The 17,493-nt window shown below is 36.2% G+C and overlaps 1 non-coding gene across 1 annotated transcript; it reads right to left on the bottom strand.

Annotated features, from left to right (window-relative positions):
• Nucleotides 1-7,453: 7,453 nt before the first annotated feature.
• Nucleotides 7,454-7,527, bottom strand: TRNAT-GGU (transfer RNA threonine (anticodon GGU)). Its single transcript has one exon. It is a non-coding gene; the product is annotated as a tRNA-Thr (tRNA).
• Nucleotides 7,528-17,493: the final 9,966 nt, after the last annotated feature.

Below are 17,493 nucleotides of genomic sequence, written 5' to 3'. Positions count from 1 at the left end.
GGAGTTTTCATAACGAGGGTTATGTGGTACAAATAAATTCAGAGATATGTAGGAGAGGATAAGTGCAGCCAGAAAAAAAAAAAGGCCATTGTGAATAATAAGAACATCTGGAGTGTAGACTTTGGTAATTTTTGGTACTATCATTTGCATTTTAAATGGGTGAGCAATAAAACAGCAGCTATTCATATGTGTCTCTATCTAGCCCGACTTAAAGTACACAATTACAATTTCACCCTGAAAGCTGAAAAAGTCTTCAAAGCACCATGTTGTCTACTCTCTACCCCTGAGACATGTCCCAGTAAGGCAAAGTAGAGGCTTTGTGAGGCCAATGCCTACAGAAAAGCTGCCATATGAAGTCCTGGGCCTAGAGAACTCATGCTTGAGTCTTTCTGTCTCCACAAGGTTGCGATCCGTAATGTCTGCTGTGGTTGTCTGTGCTCTGTGGCCTGAGTAGAACACAACAGACAGGACATTTGGAAGGGATGGTTCTCCTTCCTTGTTGTCATGAGATGTTTTTCCTTTCTCATCGATGCATTAAAAAAAAAAAAAAAAAAATCTTATTGTTTGGAAAGTAAGTGTGCCAGGAGAATATGATCTAACCCTCATGACTCATTTGAGAGATTCTTTAAAGGAGTGTTCCTTAAAATGGAAGGGGATTTTCACTTTGAGGGCAAGTTTCCCTCCTTATGCTTAGTCATAGAGGTTGTGCTATCCCCAACACATCCTCCCTTCCTCCCATTCTACTTCCTTACTCATATTAAAAAAAAACAAAAACAAAAAAACAAAAAAAAAAGCCAGGGAATATACCTCATTATTTAAAGCATTTTCTCCATGCATTTGATTAAAGGCTGTCATTTTCTGTTGATAAAAAAATTAGGAGTGTAGTAGTTCAGTGTAAATGGTGCTTATGGAGTGTGTCTAGGGACAAATCCTTATATCCAAGTGGTGGTGAAAATCCTGTTGGCTATTGCTTGCTAATAAGCAGATTAACTTTCGGTAGAGGGAGGGTCCGGTTTTTTCTGAGCAGTTTTCCATAAACCATTCTGCCCCCTTGAGATCCTGTGGAATACTGTTTAATTACCTACATTGCTAAGACTGTTGATTTCTTTACTTTTTGGTATGTACTTATCAATTGTACCTAGCCTCCTTTCTATTTGCTCTAATATCAGCTTCAGGCCTCTAACTAGCTACACAAAATTTGGAAGTTCTTTTCACATTCTTGGGCTTCAGTTTCCTTTGAAATGTTGAGCACGTTATCTTTAAAATCTTTATCAGCGTTAATATTCTGTAGTTCCTTATCTATGCTTCTGTGTTCTAAGGCATTTGACTCTGGTCTTAATTCTTAAACTAATCTTTGTATTTAGCTTTCATTTGGGATAGATGTCACAAGTAGAGACAGCAGGAAATAGTATCTTGGTGTCTTAAGTACAGGAATTAGAAGCTCATGAATCACAATGAACCTTAAATTGATTGGTGGAGAAGTTGCCTTTTATATCATTTTGCCTCACATAACTCAGATAATATTATTTCGGGGTCAAAGGAGAAATACTGGGGATGTAATTGTGAATGCTCTACAAATAAATAATGCAAGGACAGTAGTAATATTTATGATTGATTATTATATGAAAACCACTCTTGGATTTGTATTGCTTCCTGTTAAGAGTAAAACATTGTGAGGCTTTTGATTAGAAGTCTGTGTGTGCTCATACTGGGAATCCTGAAATCAGCTCGATCATAAATTAAAAGTGAGTATATCATTTATGCTAGGGGCTTCTGCAAACCCAAATATAGATATCACTTAGTCCCAACTTAAGATTATATGTGTCCTAAGAATATTCATATATCACTCTGTGGCAGCATGGCTTTTCAACCCTTAAGTCAGGACAACTTTCTACTTAAAAAATTATGTCGATTAATTATAAGATTTGAAAGGGAAAAATAATTTTTAGATGAGAAGGAAAATTATCTTTTCAGGTTTTTTTGTGCTCCATTATTGCCTTCAAATAACCCCATTGATTTCATTGTATAATGATAGAATATTAGAGAATAATTGACATAGTTTGGACAATTATGTAAATATTGCAAGTTGAGGCAGTTATTTTGAATAATGTCTATACTTAAACATAAATTAAAATACTGAAAGGAAATTATGTAAACAGTAAGACAAGCTGAGACAGTTATGTTGAATTATGTATATACTTAATCATAAATTAAAATACTGAAAAAATATAAACACGGGTATATATATATAATGTATATATATATAATGTAGAACATTATAGGCTAGGCTGCTTGACAATCAGAAAACCACAGGTGTATGTGCAAAGTAAGTTGTAGCAATTGTTAAGTTCAGTTGGTCATATTTTAAACAATCTGAGAATGTAATATGTGTTTACCAAGCTAGTGTTTAAAAACATTCGTAAATACCTATTCCCAGGATATAGCTATTAGGGAAAGTCTTGTCAACTTTCACGCACTTTTATGACAGATTGTTTTTCTTTTTCGCACAAAGGATACATGGCTGATTCAAAGCTCACAACACTTCAATAGCAGTTATATGATACCATGACAAGTTCTATCTAAGCTTGTTTAAAAATATTCCTCAGGGAATGCTTCAAAGAATGGCACACAGTGACAACTGGAAGAAAACTGCTTTATTAATAGTTGGCAATTCTTATGAATTTGAGGCATGTTGCACAGCCTCTGCTCAGACTAGCCTTCTGTTATAATTAACATCCATATCTAAAAGGAGTGCTTAAAGCTTGTACAAGTATTGAAAAATACTTTAATGTAAGCCAAGTTTTATCTTAACTTGAGTAAAATAAATTGTCATTAAACAAACAGAAGCAATGTGAAATATAAGAAACTGCCTTCTCCAATGAAGTATTTGGTACTCTCTTTTACCAAATGTGAATAAGGTGATCCCAGCTTAGGTCTTTTCAACAACTCTCCAGGTGAGAGAGAACTTTTAATCTCCCACTTTTCCTTCTCTGTCTTATTCTCTTTTCCCCTTCCTTTCCTTTTTTTTCTTTTTTCTTTGGCAGTTGGCCTGTATGGGGATCCGAACCCTTAATCTTTCTTCCCTTGTCTTCCCATCTCTTCTATTTTCTTTCCTATGACATTCTACTCATATTTCTCCTTCCTCTCTTGTTTCCCCTTCTTTTTTCTCTATTTTCTTTTTCTCCCTTACTTTCTTCCCTCCATACTCTCAACTCTACCTTTTATCTCCTTGCCAATGTTGAAACCATTACATGCTAATAAAGCCAAGTAAATTACAAGTGCAAGGACATGACCTGATGTGTACAGCATAAAATTTATAAATTATGAATTTTTCTTTCGTTTATACAGGCAATTACAAGAAATTAAATGTTAACTTTTTGAAGTCACGCCTTAATCAGAAGTGTCTCCGTAAAGCTACTACATGTGAAAGGCAGAGTGGAATTCAATTAAAAGACCAAACAAATAGTATTTCATTTACTGATGGTCACTAATGGCTATTTAGACTCAGCATAATAGGTAAACAAGCAAACAATTAACTAATTTGTTTGAAGTGTAAGTAGCAGATAATTCATGAATAAGTAAATTGTACTTTCTTGCTGTGGTATATTAACAGGAAGCATTTAAAGTAGCAGTATCTCAAATCTATAACAATTTCATTTATTTTAAAGCAAAACAAAACAAAAACAGAAAAACAAGGTCTGAGGTTGTACTATGCAAACCAATCTTTGGAATCAATCTGGTCGAAACAACCTCAGCTCATTGAAAAAAGGTATAGCTTGCCTCCAAATGTGAGCTGTCTGACTATTGAGGAAGCAATAAGTTTTATTCTGTTTATATAAGCCCTGAGAAAGCAAATATTGAAATAAAAATATTATGTCGGCCTCCATATCTCCACGTGAACTAAAAGATACTACATTTTTACAGGGCATGAAATATTTAATTCTATGTCCTTTCCCCTCAGAATCTCAACATTAATATTTAACTAAAAAGGTAAGCACTAAAAATATGAAATTAGAAGATACTACTGTCAGGTCTGAAGACATTGTTTTGAAATAAGAAAAAAATGTGATATAATTTTAAGAATAATGTTTTTAAAAATGTATTTCAAACCTATAAAGGCTGCTGATTAGACACCCAATATTTTTCTGATCACTAAACAGGTCTTCCTTGCAAGGGTCTCAGAAAGACATCCAGCTAGTCAATGGCACATTGCTAAGTCGTCACTATGTATTAAATATACTCTTCTCTATCGGTTGTGTTATAGTTTGTAAGCTATTTTATTAAAACTACTTCAGTGAATGGCCTTATAAATGTTAAATAATGAAGTCATGTAAGCAAAATTAGCTTGCAACATTTTTCAGACCTCGATTAAAATGAATTTCTGGCTTATTAGGATATTAGTCAATATTATTTTGTGCTAAACTAAATTATTTTTTTCTGTCTTTCCAATCAAGTTGATAGCATACTTAAAAAAAAAAAAAAACTTTTTATTTAGAAATAATTCAAGAGTACTGAAAAGTTGTAGGAATGAAAATATACAAAGAACACCTATATGTTCTTTACCCAGGGTCGTCATTGTTAACATTTTACCCCATTTGCATTGTTAGTGGCGTGTACTTTCTCTGTATGTGTATATGTGTGTGTGCATATGTGTATATATGTATGCATAGATATACGTAAATTTTTTTTCTGAATCATTTGAGAGTCAGTTGCATATATCATGGCTCTTTAACCCTTCAATACACAGTGTAAATTTCCTAAGAATAGGGATAGTGTTTTACCTAACCACAATGTAGTTAAAACTTTAGTAAATATATTGATCAATACTCTTATCTAATCTGTGCTAATTTTGTCTATAGATTCAGTAATGTCTTTTTTAGCTCCTCTCCTCATCCCCCAACCAGCTCCCAGTGCAGGATCCAGTATAGGATACAGTATTGCATCTAGCTGCCATGTCTCTTTAGCTTTCTTTAATCTGGAACATTTTGACAGCCTTTCTTTGTCTTTTATTAGAAAAGTCCTCATTTTGAGTTTACCTGATGTTTCTTAGTGATTAGATTCAGGTTATGCCTTCCTGGCTGGAATACTGCATAAGTGACATTGTGTCCCTCAAAGTGTATCACCTGGAAGCCCACAATGTTCCTCTGCTCCACATCAGTGATGTTAACTTTGATTGCCCAGTCAAGTATTGTCTCTATGACTCTACTGTATAGATACTATTTTTTTTTTGTCTTTCAGCTGATAAGCAATCTGTGGGGAGACACATTAAGATTATGCAAATATTCTGCCCCTCATCAAACATTTCCTTAGATTTAGCATCCATTGATGATTCTTGCTTGAACCAATTTTCTCTATGATGGTTGCGAAGTGATGAGTTTTTCATTCCTGTATTTTACATTTACCAGTTGGCACTTGCTATTATATTGTAAACAAGATCCTTCCTCTGTCCCTCATTTCTTTATTTATGTATTTATTAGTGATACGGGATTTATTTTTCTCCCAGTGGTTTATAAATCATTACAGTACTCGAACATTTTGGTGCTCAAATTGTCCCAGAGTTGGTCAGTGGAACCCCTTCAAGCTGAATCCCATGTCTTTATGACTTGGCCTCAGCATTTTTAGGAACACTTCCTTATAGGCTGTCCAATGTTCATCTTCTACCTGTCATTCCCCAGCCCCAGAATTGGTCATTTTTCTGAGGAGCCCTGGTTCCTTTTAGAGGAGAATGGTATTAAAATGAAGATCTGGGTGCTAGGTATGTTTATTGCCACTGAGCTATCTTTGCTTCTAGGGCCTTCCAGCAGACAAAGCTAATAAATCTATACATGTATGTATACATACACAAACACATAGTAACATATATACATACACACATATGTATGCATATGTGCATATACACATACATATACATATTTTAAAAGTCATGAGTTCATCAGTATCTTCAAATCCATTCCATCTCCACAGGGTTCTTTTTTAACTTCTGCCATCCCATATTAGTATGTTCCTTCTTGTATAGTAAGAACTGTGGCCAATATTGATACATTTATTCTTTTATTGCTATAATTTATCCAAAATAATTTCAGAATTACTTTGCCCAAATCACTACAATAAACAAACCTACCAAAAAAAGTACCAGTTTTGTGTGCAGTTTTCCCCCCTTCCAGAACCTTGCACAAGACCAAGGATATATATTCCAAGTCAAATACTCTGTTTATGTTACTTAGATTATTCTTTTTTCTTCACTATGAATATGGCATTCATTTAAAATCTAATTGAATCATTGTTTTGGTTTGTTTTCAATTTTAGGTTTTTAATTTTTACTCCTTTCATCTCTGCTGATATAATGAATTTTAAAAATATGTAGAACAGTAACATGCTTTCAAGTTCAAAACTGTACAAAAAGGTATAGTTAGAAATATTACTCTCTTCTATATCCCTTCTATCTCGTCCTCTTACACCCTTGTTTTGTGGTCTTATCCTTCCTGTGGTCTTCTCTTTCTTTTGATAAAGGTAACAGAAACATGTATGTTACCTTATTCCCCCCTTTTTTTACTTTATAGAGAACATTCTATCTATATACCTACTTTACTGCATTTTGCTTGTAAACATTATTTTTACTTAACAATATCTCCTGGGAATAAATTTAGAACAGTTCAAAGAGATTGTCTTCATTCTTTTTACAGCTTTTTATAGTACTCCATTGTGATAATATGCCATAGTTTATTAGACCAATCTTCTATGTTTGGGCATTCATGTAGTTTCTAATATTCAATTACAGATTACAAGTTATGCTGTAATAACCTTATGCATGTGTATTATTTTCATATTATTGGAGGTATATCTTCAGGATAAATTCATAGAAGTGGTGCTGTGGATTGAATGTCTCCCCAAACTCACTGAAGCTTAATCTCCACTGTAACTGTTAACTGTTAATAGGAAATCCTGTTATGGTAATTGAATGGTAGGTGATTGAGTAGGCTGAAAGAGGTGATTAGATTGCGAGGATTCTGTCCTCCTGAATGGATTGATCCATTCATGGAATAAAGGGTGTGGTTCTGTAGGCTTTAAAAGGAGAAGAACTGAGAAGCTTAGGTCTGTCTTACTCAGCCATCCACCACGTGACACCCTGCATTGCTGTGAAGAGTCACCACCCACCAACAAGGCCCTCACCAGATGTGTTCCCTGGACTTTGGACTTCCTAGCCTCCAAACTAAGAAATAAATTTTATTTCTTTGTAAATTACCCAGTTTCAGATATTCTATTATAAGCAACAGAAATGGACTAATAAGTGGGATGGCTAAATATTGCCAGATTTGCCTCCATAGGGAAATTCTCCCTCATTCTGCATTTTCACCAACAATGTGTGAACATGCCTGCTTCCCCAGCTTCACCAACAGTGTGTTGTCAAACTTTCTGTAGACTTTTTTCAGGGGGGAGAGGGGTGGTGGGCAGCTGGCCAGTACAGGGATCAAACCCTGGACCTTGGTGTTACCAGCACCATGCTCTAACCAACTGAGCTAACTGGCCAGCCCATGTTTGCCAATCTCCTAGATGAGAAATGGTATCTCACTTTAGTTTTAATTTGCATTTTTTTAAATTGTAAGTAGTTGCTATAGACTGAATGTTTGTGTCCCCCCACAAATTTGTATGTTAAAATCCTAACCCCTAATGTGAAGGAGTTAGGAGGTAGGGCCTTTGGAAGGTGATCAGGTCATGATAGTATAGTCCCCTTGACTGGGATTAGTACCCTATGGAGACTGGAGAAAGCTCCCTTGCTCCTTCCACCATGTGAGGACATGGTGAGAAGATGGTTATCTATGAACCAGAAAGAAGGCCCTCACCAGACCCCAAATCTGCTAGTGCTTTGATCTAGGATCTTGCAGCCTCCAGAACTGTGAGAAATAAATTTCTGTTGTTTATAAGCCACACAGTCTATGTAGTTTGTTACAGCAATCTGAACAGACTAAAATAGTAGTATTGTACAAAGGCCATTTTTATATCCTAATTTTTTTTTCTGTTTATGGTTTTATCTATTTTCTTTTAGGATTTTTTTATCATATCTCCCTCAATTTGAAAACATTCTTTGTATATTAGGTTTATTAGTAATACGTGTTGCAGATGTTTTATTAGCTCCTTATCTGTAATACGTTGCACATATTAGCTCCCAGTTTCCCCCTTGCTTTGACTTATTTTGTATGTGTGGTTTTTCTTTTTCTTTTTTTTTTTGGCAATCAAACATTCTCTGTTTTTATGTAGTCACATTTATCATGCTTCTCTTTTATTGCATCTAGATTTCTACTCACAGAAGCTTTTCCCTTCACCCAGGCTAAAGAGGAATTTGCTTAAATTTTTCTCTAGTATTTGCATAATTTTATTTTTTATGTTAAGATTTCAGGTCCATTTGGAGTTTATATTTATGTATGATTTATGAAATTAATCTAACTTCATCTTTTTTCCAAATGGTCATCCAGTTATCCGAGCACCATTTATGAAAAAGACTAACTTTGCCCCAAAGATACCAGTTTGATCATATACTGGAATTCTACATTTAGTTGAGCATATTCCTGGACTTTCTGTTTTATTCCACTGGTATGCCTGTCTATTCATACATCAGAACCACGCTGTTTTAATTATCAAAACTTTGTAGAATGTTTCAATGACTGGTAGAGCCATCCCTCCTCATAGCTTTCCCTTTTCAATGTTTTCTGGCTATTCTTACGTGGGTTTTTGTTTTAACCCCCCATATGAATTTTAGGGTCAACTTGTCTAGCTCCATAAAATAGCATGTTGATATTTTTATTGGGACTCCATTAAATTGGCAAGTTCACCTAGAACTGGCATATTGATGATGTTGAGATGTCCTAAGCTAGAATAAGGGATGTCTTTCTATTTGCTCAAGACTCCTTTTGGACAGCCTGCTCTTAAAGTAAATAATAATTTTAGGCAACCTTTAATTTTTTTCTGCTGTGCCTTAATTTAAAATATACGGTGGAATAAATAAGAAATTAAAAGTGGCTGTGGGAAAGGGAAAGTAATTTTTTTTAATAGTTTCTAGGTGCCAGATAATATGCAAATTGTTATTTAATTCTCATAATAATCATGAGGTTATTGATTTTGCTTTCTACACATTATAGATGGTCATACTCTTTCAAAAAAGCTTACATAATTTCATTAAGAATAGCTAATGAATATCAAGAGTAAGACTCAGATCTTGTTCTGTGTCCCATCAATATGCATTTTCTTTAAGTTTACTACCTGCTAAAAAACAATACTGTGTAACTTCCCAACTTAAAAAAAAAAAGAAAAAGAAAAAAATTATGAAGGCACACATTGCCTTCTTTGATTTTTAGAACTGACTATGAAGTCAGTGAGGCATGCAAGGACTATTATTACACTAATTTTGCAGATAAGGACATTGAGGCTCTAGAGAGGTTGAGAGTGCCAAGACTATGGTTAATAAGTATCAGAGTTGGTTCTAGAGTGTATGATTACTAACTCTGATCTTTTCCAGATACTGCACCAAGCCCTACATGTTAAAGGAAGACAATTATACTCTTCCTATCAACCTTAGACATAGATGATTTAAAAACTAATTATTTGAAGTAGAACAGCCCCATAGTGGATGGAAGCATTTTGTTGTTGTTTGAATCAGGGATCTCAACATTTTCTGTATGTAAGGATTACCATGAAGCTTCAATAAATATAGACATCTGAGTCACACACCCAGAGATTATTATTTAATTGATCTAGTGTGGCCTGGTCTTTAGGATCTTTAAAAAAACTGTCCATGATGCTAATGTGCACCCAATGTTGAAAACCACTGGCCTAGATGATGTCTAAGGTACCTTCAAATATAGTGTTCTATAATTCTGAGATTTCTTGTTCTGTAGTACTTAAGAGTACAAACTCTGGAATTGACTGCTGAAGCTTGAATCCTTTTTCCTTATAACAACTGGATTTTAAGTAAATTATTCAATCTCTTTAATCTTCAATTTCTTCATCTTTGAAATAGGCACACTTTTGCTTCATAGAGTTAAAAGGTTTTGTTCAGCTAATAAACTTTATTTTTAAAGCAGTTTTAGGTTGACAGAAAAATTGAGGGGAAAGCACAGATAGTTCCTTTATATCCCATTTCCCAGCACACACACATAACCTCCCCCACAACCGCTGTCCTGTACCACAGTGGTACATTTGGTGCAATTGATGAACCCACATCGACACATCATTATCACCTAAAGTCCACAGTTTACATTAGGGTTCATTCTTAGTGTTGTACATTCTATGGGTTTTGAAAAATATGTAATGACATGCTTCCAACATTATAATATCATACAGACTAGTTTGTTTCACTGTCCTAAAAATCCTCTGTGCTCTGCCTATTTATCCCTCCCTCCCCTATAACCCCTGGCAACCCTGATCATTTTGCTGTCTCTATGTTTTTGCCTTTCCCAGAATGTCATATAGTTGGAATCACATGATATATAATCTTTTCAGATTGGCTTCTTTCATTTAGTAATATGCATTTAAGTTTCCTCCATGTCTTTTCATGGTTTGAAAGCTCATTTTTTTTTTTTTTTTTAGCTCTAAATAGTATTCTATTGTTTGGATATACCATAGTTTATTTATCCACTCTCCTACTGAAGGACATCTTTGTTGCTTTCAAGATTTGGCCATTGTGAATAAAGCTGCTCTAAACATCTATGTGCAGGTTTTTGTGTGGACTTGACTTTTCAATTCACTTGGGTAAATACCAAGGAGAGTGATTGTTGAATTGTACAATATGAATATATTTAGTTTTGTATGAAACTGTCAGAATTGTCTTCCAAAGTGGGTTCCCACCAGAAATGGATGAGCATTCCTATTGCTCCCCATCCTTGCCTTAGAAGAGTTAAATCCATGTGCTGTGGATTGATTGAATTGTGTCCCTCAAAGTCCATGTATTAGAAACTTAGGTCCCACTGTAACTGTTGAGGGTGGGAAATCCTATTATGGTAATTGAAAGGTGATGCCTTGAAGGGCTGATTAGATTGTAGGACCCTGCTGTGGTGAATGGATTAAAAATGGGGGTCATGGGTGTGGTTTGGAAGACTTCCAAATGACAGAAAAGAGCAGTAGGAAAGGAGAGTGCAGGAGGAGCTCTCTCTCTGTTCTCTCTGCTCTGCCACCATTTTTGCAATGTGATACCCTGCTGTCACTGAAGTCACCACCAAAGAAAGCCTTCACCAGATGTGTGCCCTGGACTTTGGACATTTTACTTCCAGAGAATGAAAGTAATTTCATTTTCTTACAAATTACCCAATCTGTGTATTTTGTTATAAGCAACAGAAATGGATGAATACACCATGTGTAAGCAAAAAAACCCCACAAAGCAAAACCAAAAACTTTCATCCATACCTCATATCATATATAGAAATTAACTCAAAATTGATCATAGACTTAAATGTAAAACTTAAAACTATAAAACTTCTAGATAATATATAGGAGAAAATCTTTGTGACCTTAATTTAGACAAATATTTTTTAGGTATGATACCAAGAATACAGTCCATAAAAGAAACAATTGATAAATTGGATTTTATCAAAATTAAAAACTTCTGTTTTTCAAAGTCATTGTTAGGAGAATAAAATGATAAGCCACAGACTGGGAAAAAATATTTGTAGAGCATCTGTCTGATAAAGGACTTGTACCCAGAATACATAAAAAATTTTCAAAATTCAATAATAAGAAAAGAAACAACTCAATTAAAAAACAGGCTAAAGATTTGAATAGACCTTTCACCAAAGAAGATATACTGACAGCAAATAAGTGCATAAAAAGATGCTGAACATCATTAGTCATTAGGAAATTTGAAATTACAAGGAGTGGGGTGTTGCTACTACAGATACCTGAAAATGTTGATGCAGCTTTGGAACTGGGTATTGGGCAAAGGTTGGAGGAGTTTGGAGGACTTAGAAGAAGAGAAAAAGATGAGAGAATGTTTGGAAGATTTTAGAGACTGGTTAAATGGTTGTGACCAGAATGCTGATAGAAATGTGGACAGTAAAGACCATGCGGATGATGAGGTCTCAGATAGAAATGAGGAGATTATTGGGAATTGGACAAAAGGTAACCTTGGTAGACCATAGCAAGGAACGTGGCTGGATTGTGTCCATGCCCTTGGACTTTGTGGAAGGTGGGACTTAAGAGTTGTGAACCAGAATTTTTGTCAGAAGAAATTTCTAAGCAGCAAAGCATTAAGGAAGCTGCATGGTTACTTCTAACAGCCTACTCTGAGTTATGGTGGCAAAAACATGATGTAAAGCCATAATTTAAAAGGGAAGCAGAGCATAAAGATTTGGAAAGTTGGCAGCCTGGCCATGTGAAAGAGAAACGGAGAGCAGGAGAAAAATGCAAGGGTGAAGCAGATAAACTGGTTGCTAAAGACATTATCTTGGTGGTGAGGCAGCCAGATGCTAATTACCAGGACAATGGAAAAAATGCCCTAAAGGCATTTGAGAAGTCTGGAAGGGTACCCCTCCCATCACAGGTCCTGAGGTCTAGAAGGACTGAGTTGTCCCAGAGGACAGACCTGGGGCACAGCTGCCCTTGGGAACCTGCTTCCTGCATCTCAGCTGCTCAGGCTGGAGTAGCCCTCCTTCAAACAGCCCCAAGTGTGGTTTGTGCAGCAGCTCTGGAGAGTAGAAGCCTGAAACCCTGGTGGCACCCATGTTGTGTTAAGTCTGCATGCCAGCAGGACATGAGAGCAGTGGAGGCATGGCAGCCTCCACCCAGATTTCACAGAATGTACGGAAAAGCCTGGGGGCCCAGGCAGAGACCTGCCGCAGGCACAGAGCCACCTCAGAGGCCATCTACCAGATCAATGCTGAGCACGAAAGTGGGGTCAGAGCCCCCACAGAGAACCCCCACCAGGGAAATGTCTAATAGAGCCAAGGCAGTGGGGCTGCCGCCAGGACCCCAGAACTGCAGGGCCAGTGGTAATATACAACTCCGGCCTGGAAAAACTGCAGGCACCAGCCAGCTCACTAGGCTACCCCTGGCAGAGCTGCGGGAGTGAGGCTGCCTGATGCTTTAGGGGCCCAGATGCCCAATTGTGCCCAGGATGCAATGTCTCCCCTGCTAGGTTTTGGACTTGTTTGGGGCCTGTTTCTCCTTTCTTCTGGCCTATTCCTCCCTTTTGGAATGGGACGTATACCCAATGTCTGTTCCACCATTGTATCTTGGCAGTAGATAAATTTGGTTTTGTTTTTCAGGCTCACAGCTGGAAGGACTTTTGCTTTTAGTCTCAGATGAGACTTTGGACTTTGGACTTTTAAGTTGGTGCTGGAGCAAGCTAAGACTTTTGGGACTGTTGGGATGGAATAATTGTATTTTGTATGTGAGAGGGACATGAGTTTTGGGAGGCCAGGAGTGGAATGATAGAGTTTGGATGTGTTGTCCCCACCAAAACTCATGTGGAAATTTGATCCCCAGTGTGGCAGTGTTGGAAGCTGATTGAGTCATGGAGGTGGATCCCTTATGAATGGATTAATGCTCTCCCTGGGGGAGGAGGGATAGTGAGTGAGTTCTTGCTCTGTTAGTTCCTGTGAGAGCTGGTTGTTTAAAAAGACCCTGGCACCTCCTCTCTCTCTCTCTCTCTCTCTCTCTCTTGCTTCCTCTCGCCATGTGATCTGCTTGTACCCACCGGCTGCCTGCTGCTTTCTGCCAGGAGTAGAAGCAGCCTGAGGTCCGCGCCAGATGCAGCTGTCCCAGAATCGTAAGCCAAATAAACCTCTGTTCTTTATAAATCACCCGATTTCAGGCATTTTGTTATAAGCAATACAAAATGGACTAATACAGATTTGAACAGACCCTTCACCAAAGAAGATATACAGACGGCAAATAAATGCATAAAAAGATGCTGAACGTCATTAGTCATTAGGAAATTTGAAATTAAAATACAATGAAATATCACTACATGCCAATTAGAACCTCTAAAATTAAAAATACTGACCATACCGAGTGTTGCCTAGCAAGTAGAACAAACTGGAATTTTCGTATCCTACTGGTGAGAATATAATATGGTACAACTGTTCTGGAAAATAGATCGGCAGTTTCTTAAAAAGATAGACATACCCGTGCCATGCAATCTGGCCATTCTACGATAAGAGAAAATAAAGCTTGTGTCCATACAAACACTTGTGCCTGCATATTCATATTGGCTTTATTTGTAATAGCCCCAAACTGGAAATGACCCCAATGTCCATAAACAGAAGATGGATAAACAATGGCATATTCATACAACAGAATACCACTCAACAATGAAAAAGAATGAACTATTCATATACACTAGGGCATAGATGAACCTCAAGATAACTATGCTGCGTGAAAGAAGCCAGACAAAAGAGTATACACTATATGATTTAACTAAAAAAAATCTAGAAAGTGTGAACTAATGTTAGTGACAGGAATTAGGTAAATGGTTGCCTGAGGTTCGGGAGATCAGGGCAGGACAGAAGGGAGGGGTAACAAAAGGGCACAAGAAACTTTTGGGGGTGATGGGTATGTTCATTATTTTAATTGTTGTGGTGGTTTTACTGGCATATAGATATATTAAAACACACCAAATAGTTTAATTTAAATATATGCAGTTTATTGTATGTCAACTTTGCCTCAATAAAGCTGTTTAAAAACTATTTTGTAATCACAGTGCTAAATCCAAGTGAAGAATTCAAATGAGTGATAGAAGGTTATGTGTAAGTAGGCTTACCTCTATCGGTTGAGAGGCTCAGGGTAAGATAAAAACGGAGGCTCCTAACCCACACCTACCCAGTTTTCTTCCCATTCTCTCCTTTCATTCATGTCTCTGCTCAAATATTACCTTCTTAGAGAGACCATAGCTTAACATAACAGAACACAATCACTCTCTTCCTGACCTTGCTTTATTTATTTTTTCACAACATTTGTCACTGCCTAATGTTATGTCAAAAAGGTGTTTGTTATTCACTTATTGTTTGTATCTGACTCACTAGAATTTAAGCTCTCTGAGGGCAGGGACTTTGCCTCTTTTGTTTAATGATGTAAATATTTCTTGTAAAAGAATGGATAAATGAGAGAATAAATGGATGAAGTTTTTGGAGTTATGATTGATCATACAATATTACAGTGGCAGTGGCACCAGTCACTTCAGTGTCCTGTGTTTGAACCAGTATACACGAGCAAGTAAGTGGCCCAGGAATTTTTGTGGAATGGGATTCCATGAACTGGGACTATCCTGAGGCCTTTTATGGAATGAAAGTTTCCCTGACTTCAAGCATATATACATATATATACATATATATATATATACACATATATATACGTATATATATATACATATATATGTATATATATATACGTATATATATGTGTATATATATATATATACATATATATACGTATATATATATATATATATATATATATATATATATATTTTGGTGGCTGGCTGGTAAGGGGAACAAAACTCTTGACCTTGGTCTTACACAGCTGCCCTCTAACCAACTGAGATAACTGGCCAGGCCTAAGCATATTTACTGCAACCCATCTTAATCCATTATCATGGACTGTAAAGGTGACTAACTTTTTAGTAAAAATAAATAGAAGTAGGGGCTGAGTAACCTCTTGAAACGTTTGTTTGCTCTGTAACTTCTCCTTAAGAAAGCATAAATATTGTTAAAGCAAGCCTCATGATGTTGATCCATTAGTAATTCCAGAGGATGAACTTGAGTTATCGAATGAATGACACAGTTGGTGATAAGAACTAGACAAGTATTAATGGGCAATCTCTTGAACAATCAGGACATTATAACACTTACAGCCAGATTCTATTCTTGAGGAAGACTGAACAGGGTGAAGACAGGCAGGATAAGTTTCCTCTCGAAAAATTCTTTAAGCTCAACTGGAGTAGTGGTCAATTTATTGTCAGAAACAGTGTTGCCATCTTTGTATTTCAGAACTATGATTATTGCAGCAAAGTTTGGGATGAAAATAGGTATTTCTTTGAGCACTCTTTTAAGTCATTGTCTCCTATGAATGAGTTCTTCTCTTATAGGAGAAGTTCCTCTCTTACAGTCATCCAGAACCAGAATTATTATTAATTCTGGAGAACCAGAAAAGGTCGACAGAATAGTGATCTAGAATGTATGTTCTCCCATTTCCTATAAGGTCTTTTTTGTTGTAATGCTGGTAACCTGAATTGTGATACATTATTTGTGGTCTTAACTACCAGGTTCAATTCAAGGACTCCAGATGTATCTCTGGCCTCCACTTGCATTTGAACAATTCCTGGATGTGCTTGTGGTCTGGTTAAGATAATATGACAAACATCTTCTGGAACAACAACTTAAGTGCTCCATGAAAGAAATTCTTTATGAACTGTTAACTTATATTGACAAATTGTGCATGTACTGAATTCCTCAAATAGATCACTCCTTTGTACCCCATCAAAACACTTAAAAAACTGTGATTCCCATGCAATTAATTGTGCAATTTGATTAGCCTAAAGAAGTAGGTCAAGGAGGTTTTCTAACACAAAACCTACCAGGTTCAGACCCTAGATATTGCACAATATAGTTAAAATTTTTTAATGGTAATAGCTCAGGGCATCCCCAATTAAGTTAGCAAGTTTATCTTTAGGAAGGGGCTCCTTCCAAAAAGCAAAACAATCATAGGGCAGAGGGTCCTAACCCTGGCTTCACATTATAATCAGCTGAGGAGCCTTTAAAAAATATTGATGCCCAGGTCCCCTCCCAGAGTGTTAAATGCTTTCTATGCATTTAAAGATCATTAGGTTTTTGTTGGTTATTCTATTAATGTGGTAAATCACTGACTGATTTTTTTATGTTGAAACATTCTTGTGTTCTTGGAGTAAATCTTACTTGATAATGGTGTATAATCCTTTTTTTATGTAGCTAAATTCAGCTTGCTAGTACTTTATTGAGACTATTTGTGTCTACATTCATAAGTTATATTGGTTTTTAGTTTTTGTTTGCTTGTTTTTCATGTGATATGTTTGGTTTTGGTTTCAGGGTAATACTGACCTTACAGAGTAAGTTAGTTCCATATTCTTCCATTTATTGAAAAAGTAAATGGTTGGTCTTAATTCTTCTTGAAATATTTGGTCAAATTTACCAATGAAGTCATCTGGTCCTGGGATTTTCTTGGTAGGAAGCTTTATGTTTACTAGTTCAATCTCTTTACTTGTTATAGTTTTACTTGCATTTTCTATTTCTTCTTGAGTCATTTTGTCACTTCTGTCCTAGGAATTTGTCCATTTCATCTAGGTTATCTAATTTGATGGCATTCGATTGCTGGTAGAATTCCCTTATAATCCTTTTTATTTCTGTAAGGTCAGTAGTAATGTCCTTTCTTTCATCTGGATTTTAGTAATTTGAGCCTTCTATCTTTTATTCTTGGTCAGTCTACCTAAAGTTTTGTCAGTTTTGTTCATCTTTTCAAGGAACTAGTTTTGGTTTC

This window comes from Cynocephalus volans, chromosome 11 (genome assembly GCF_027409185.1).
Source record: "Cynocephalus volans isolate mCynVol1 chromosome 11, mCynVol1.pri, whole genome shotgun sequence".
In the NCBI taxonomy this organism is placed as follows: domain Eukaryota; kingdom Metazoa; phylum Chordata; class Mammalia; order Dermoptera; family Cynocephalidae; genus Cynocephalus; species Cynocephalus volans.
Note: the sequence above shows the minus strand (reverse complement) of the source record. Positions and strands in the feature narration are given on the sequence as shown.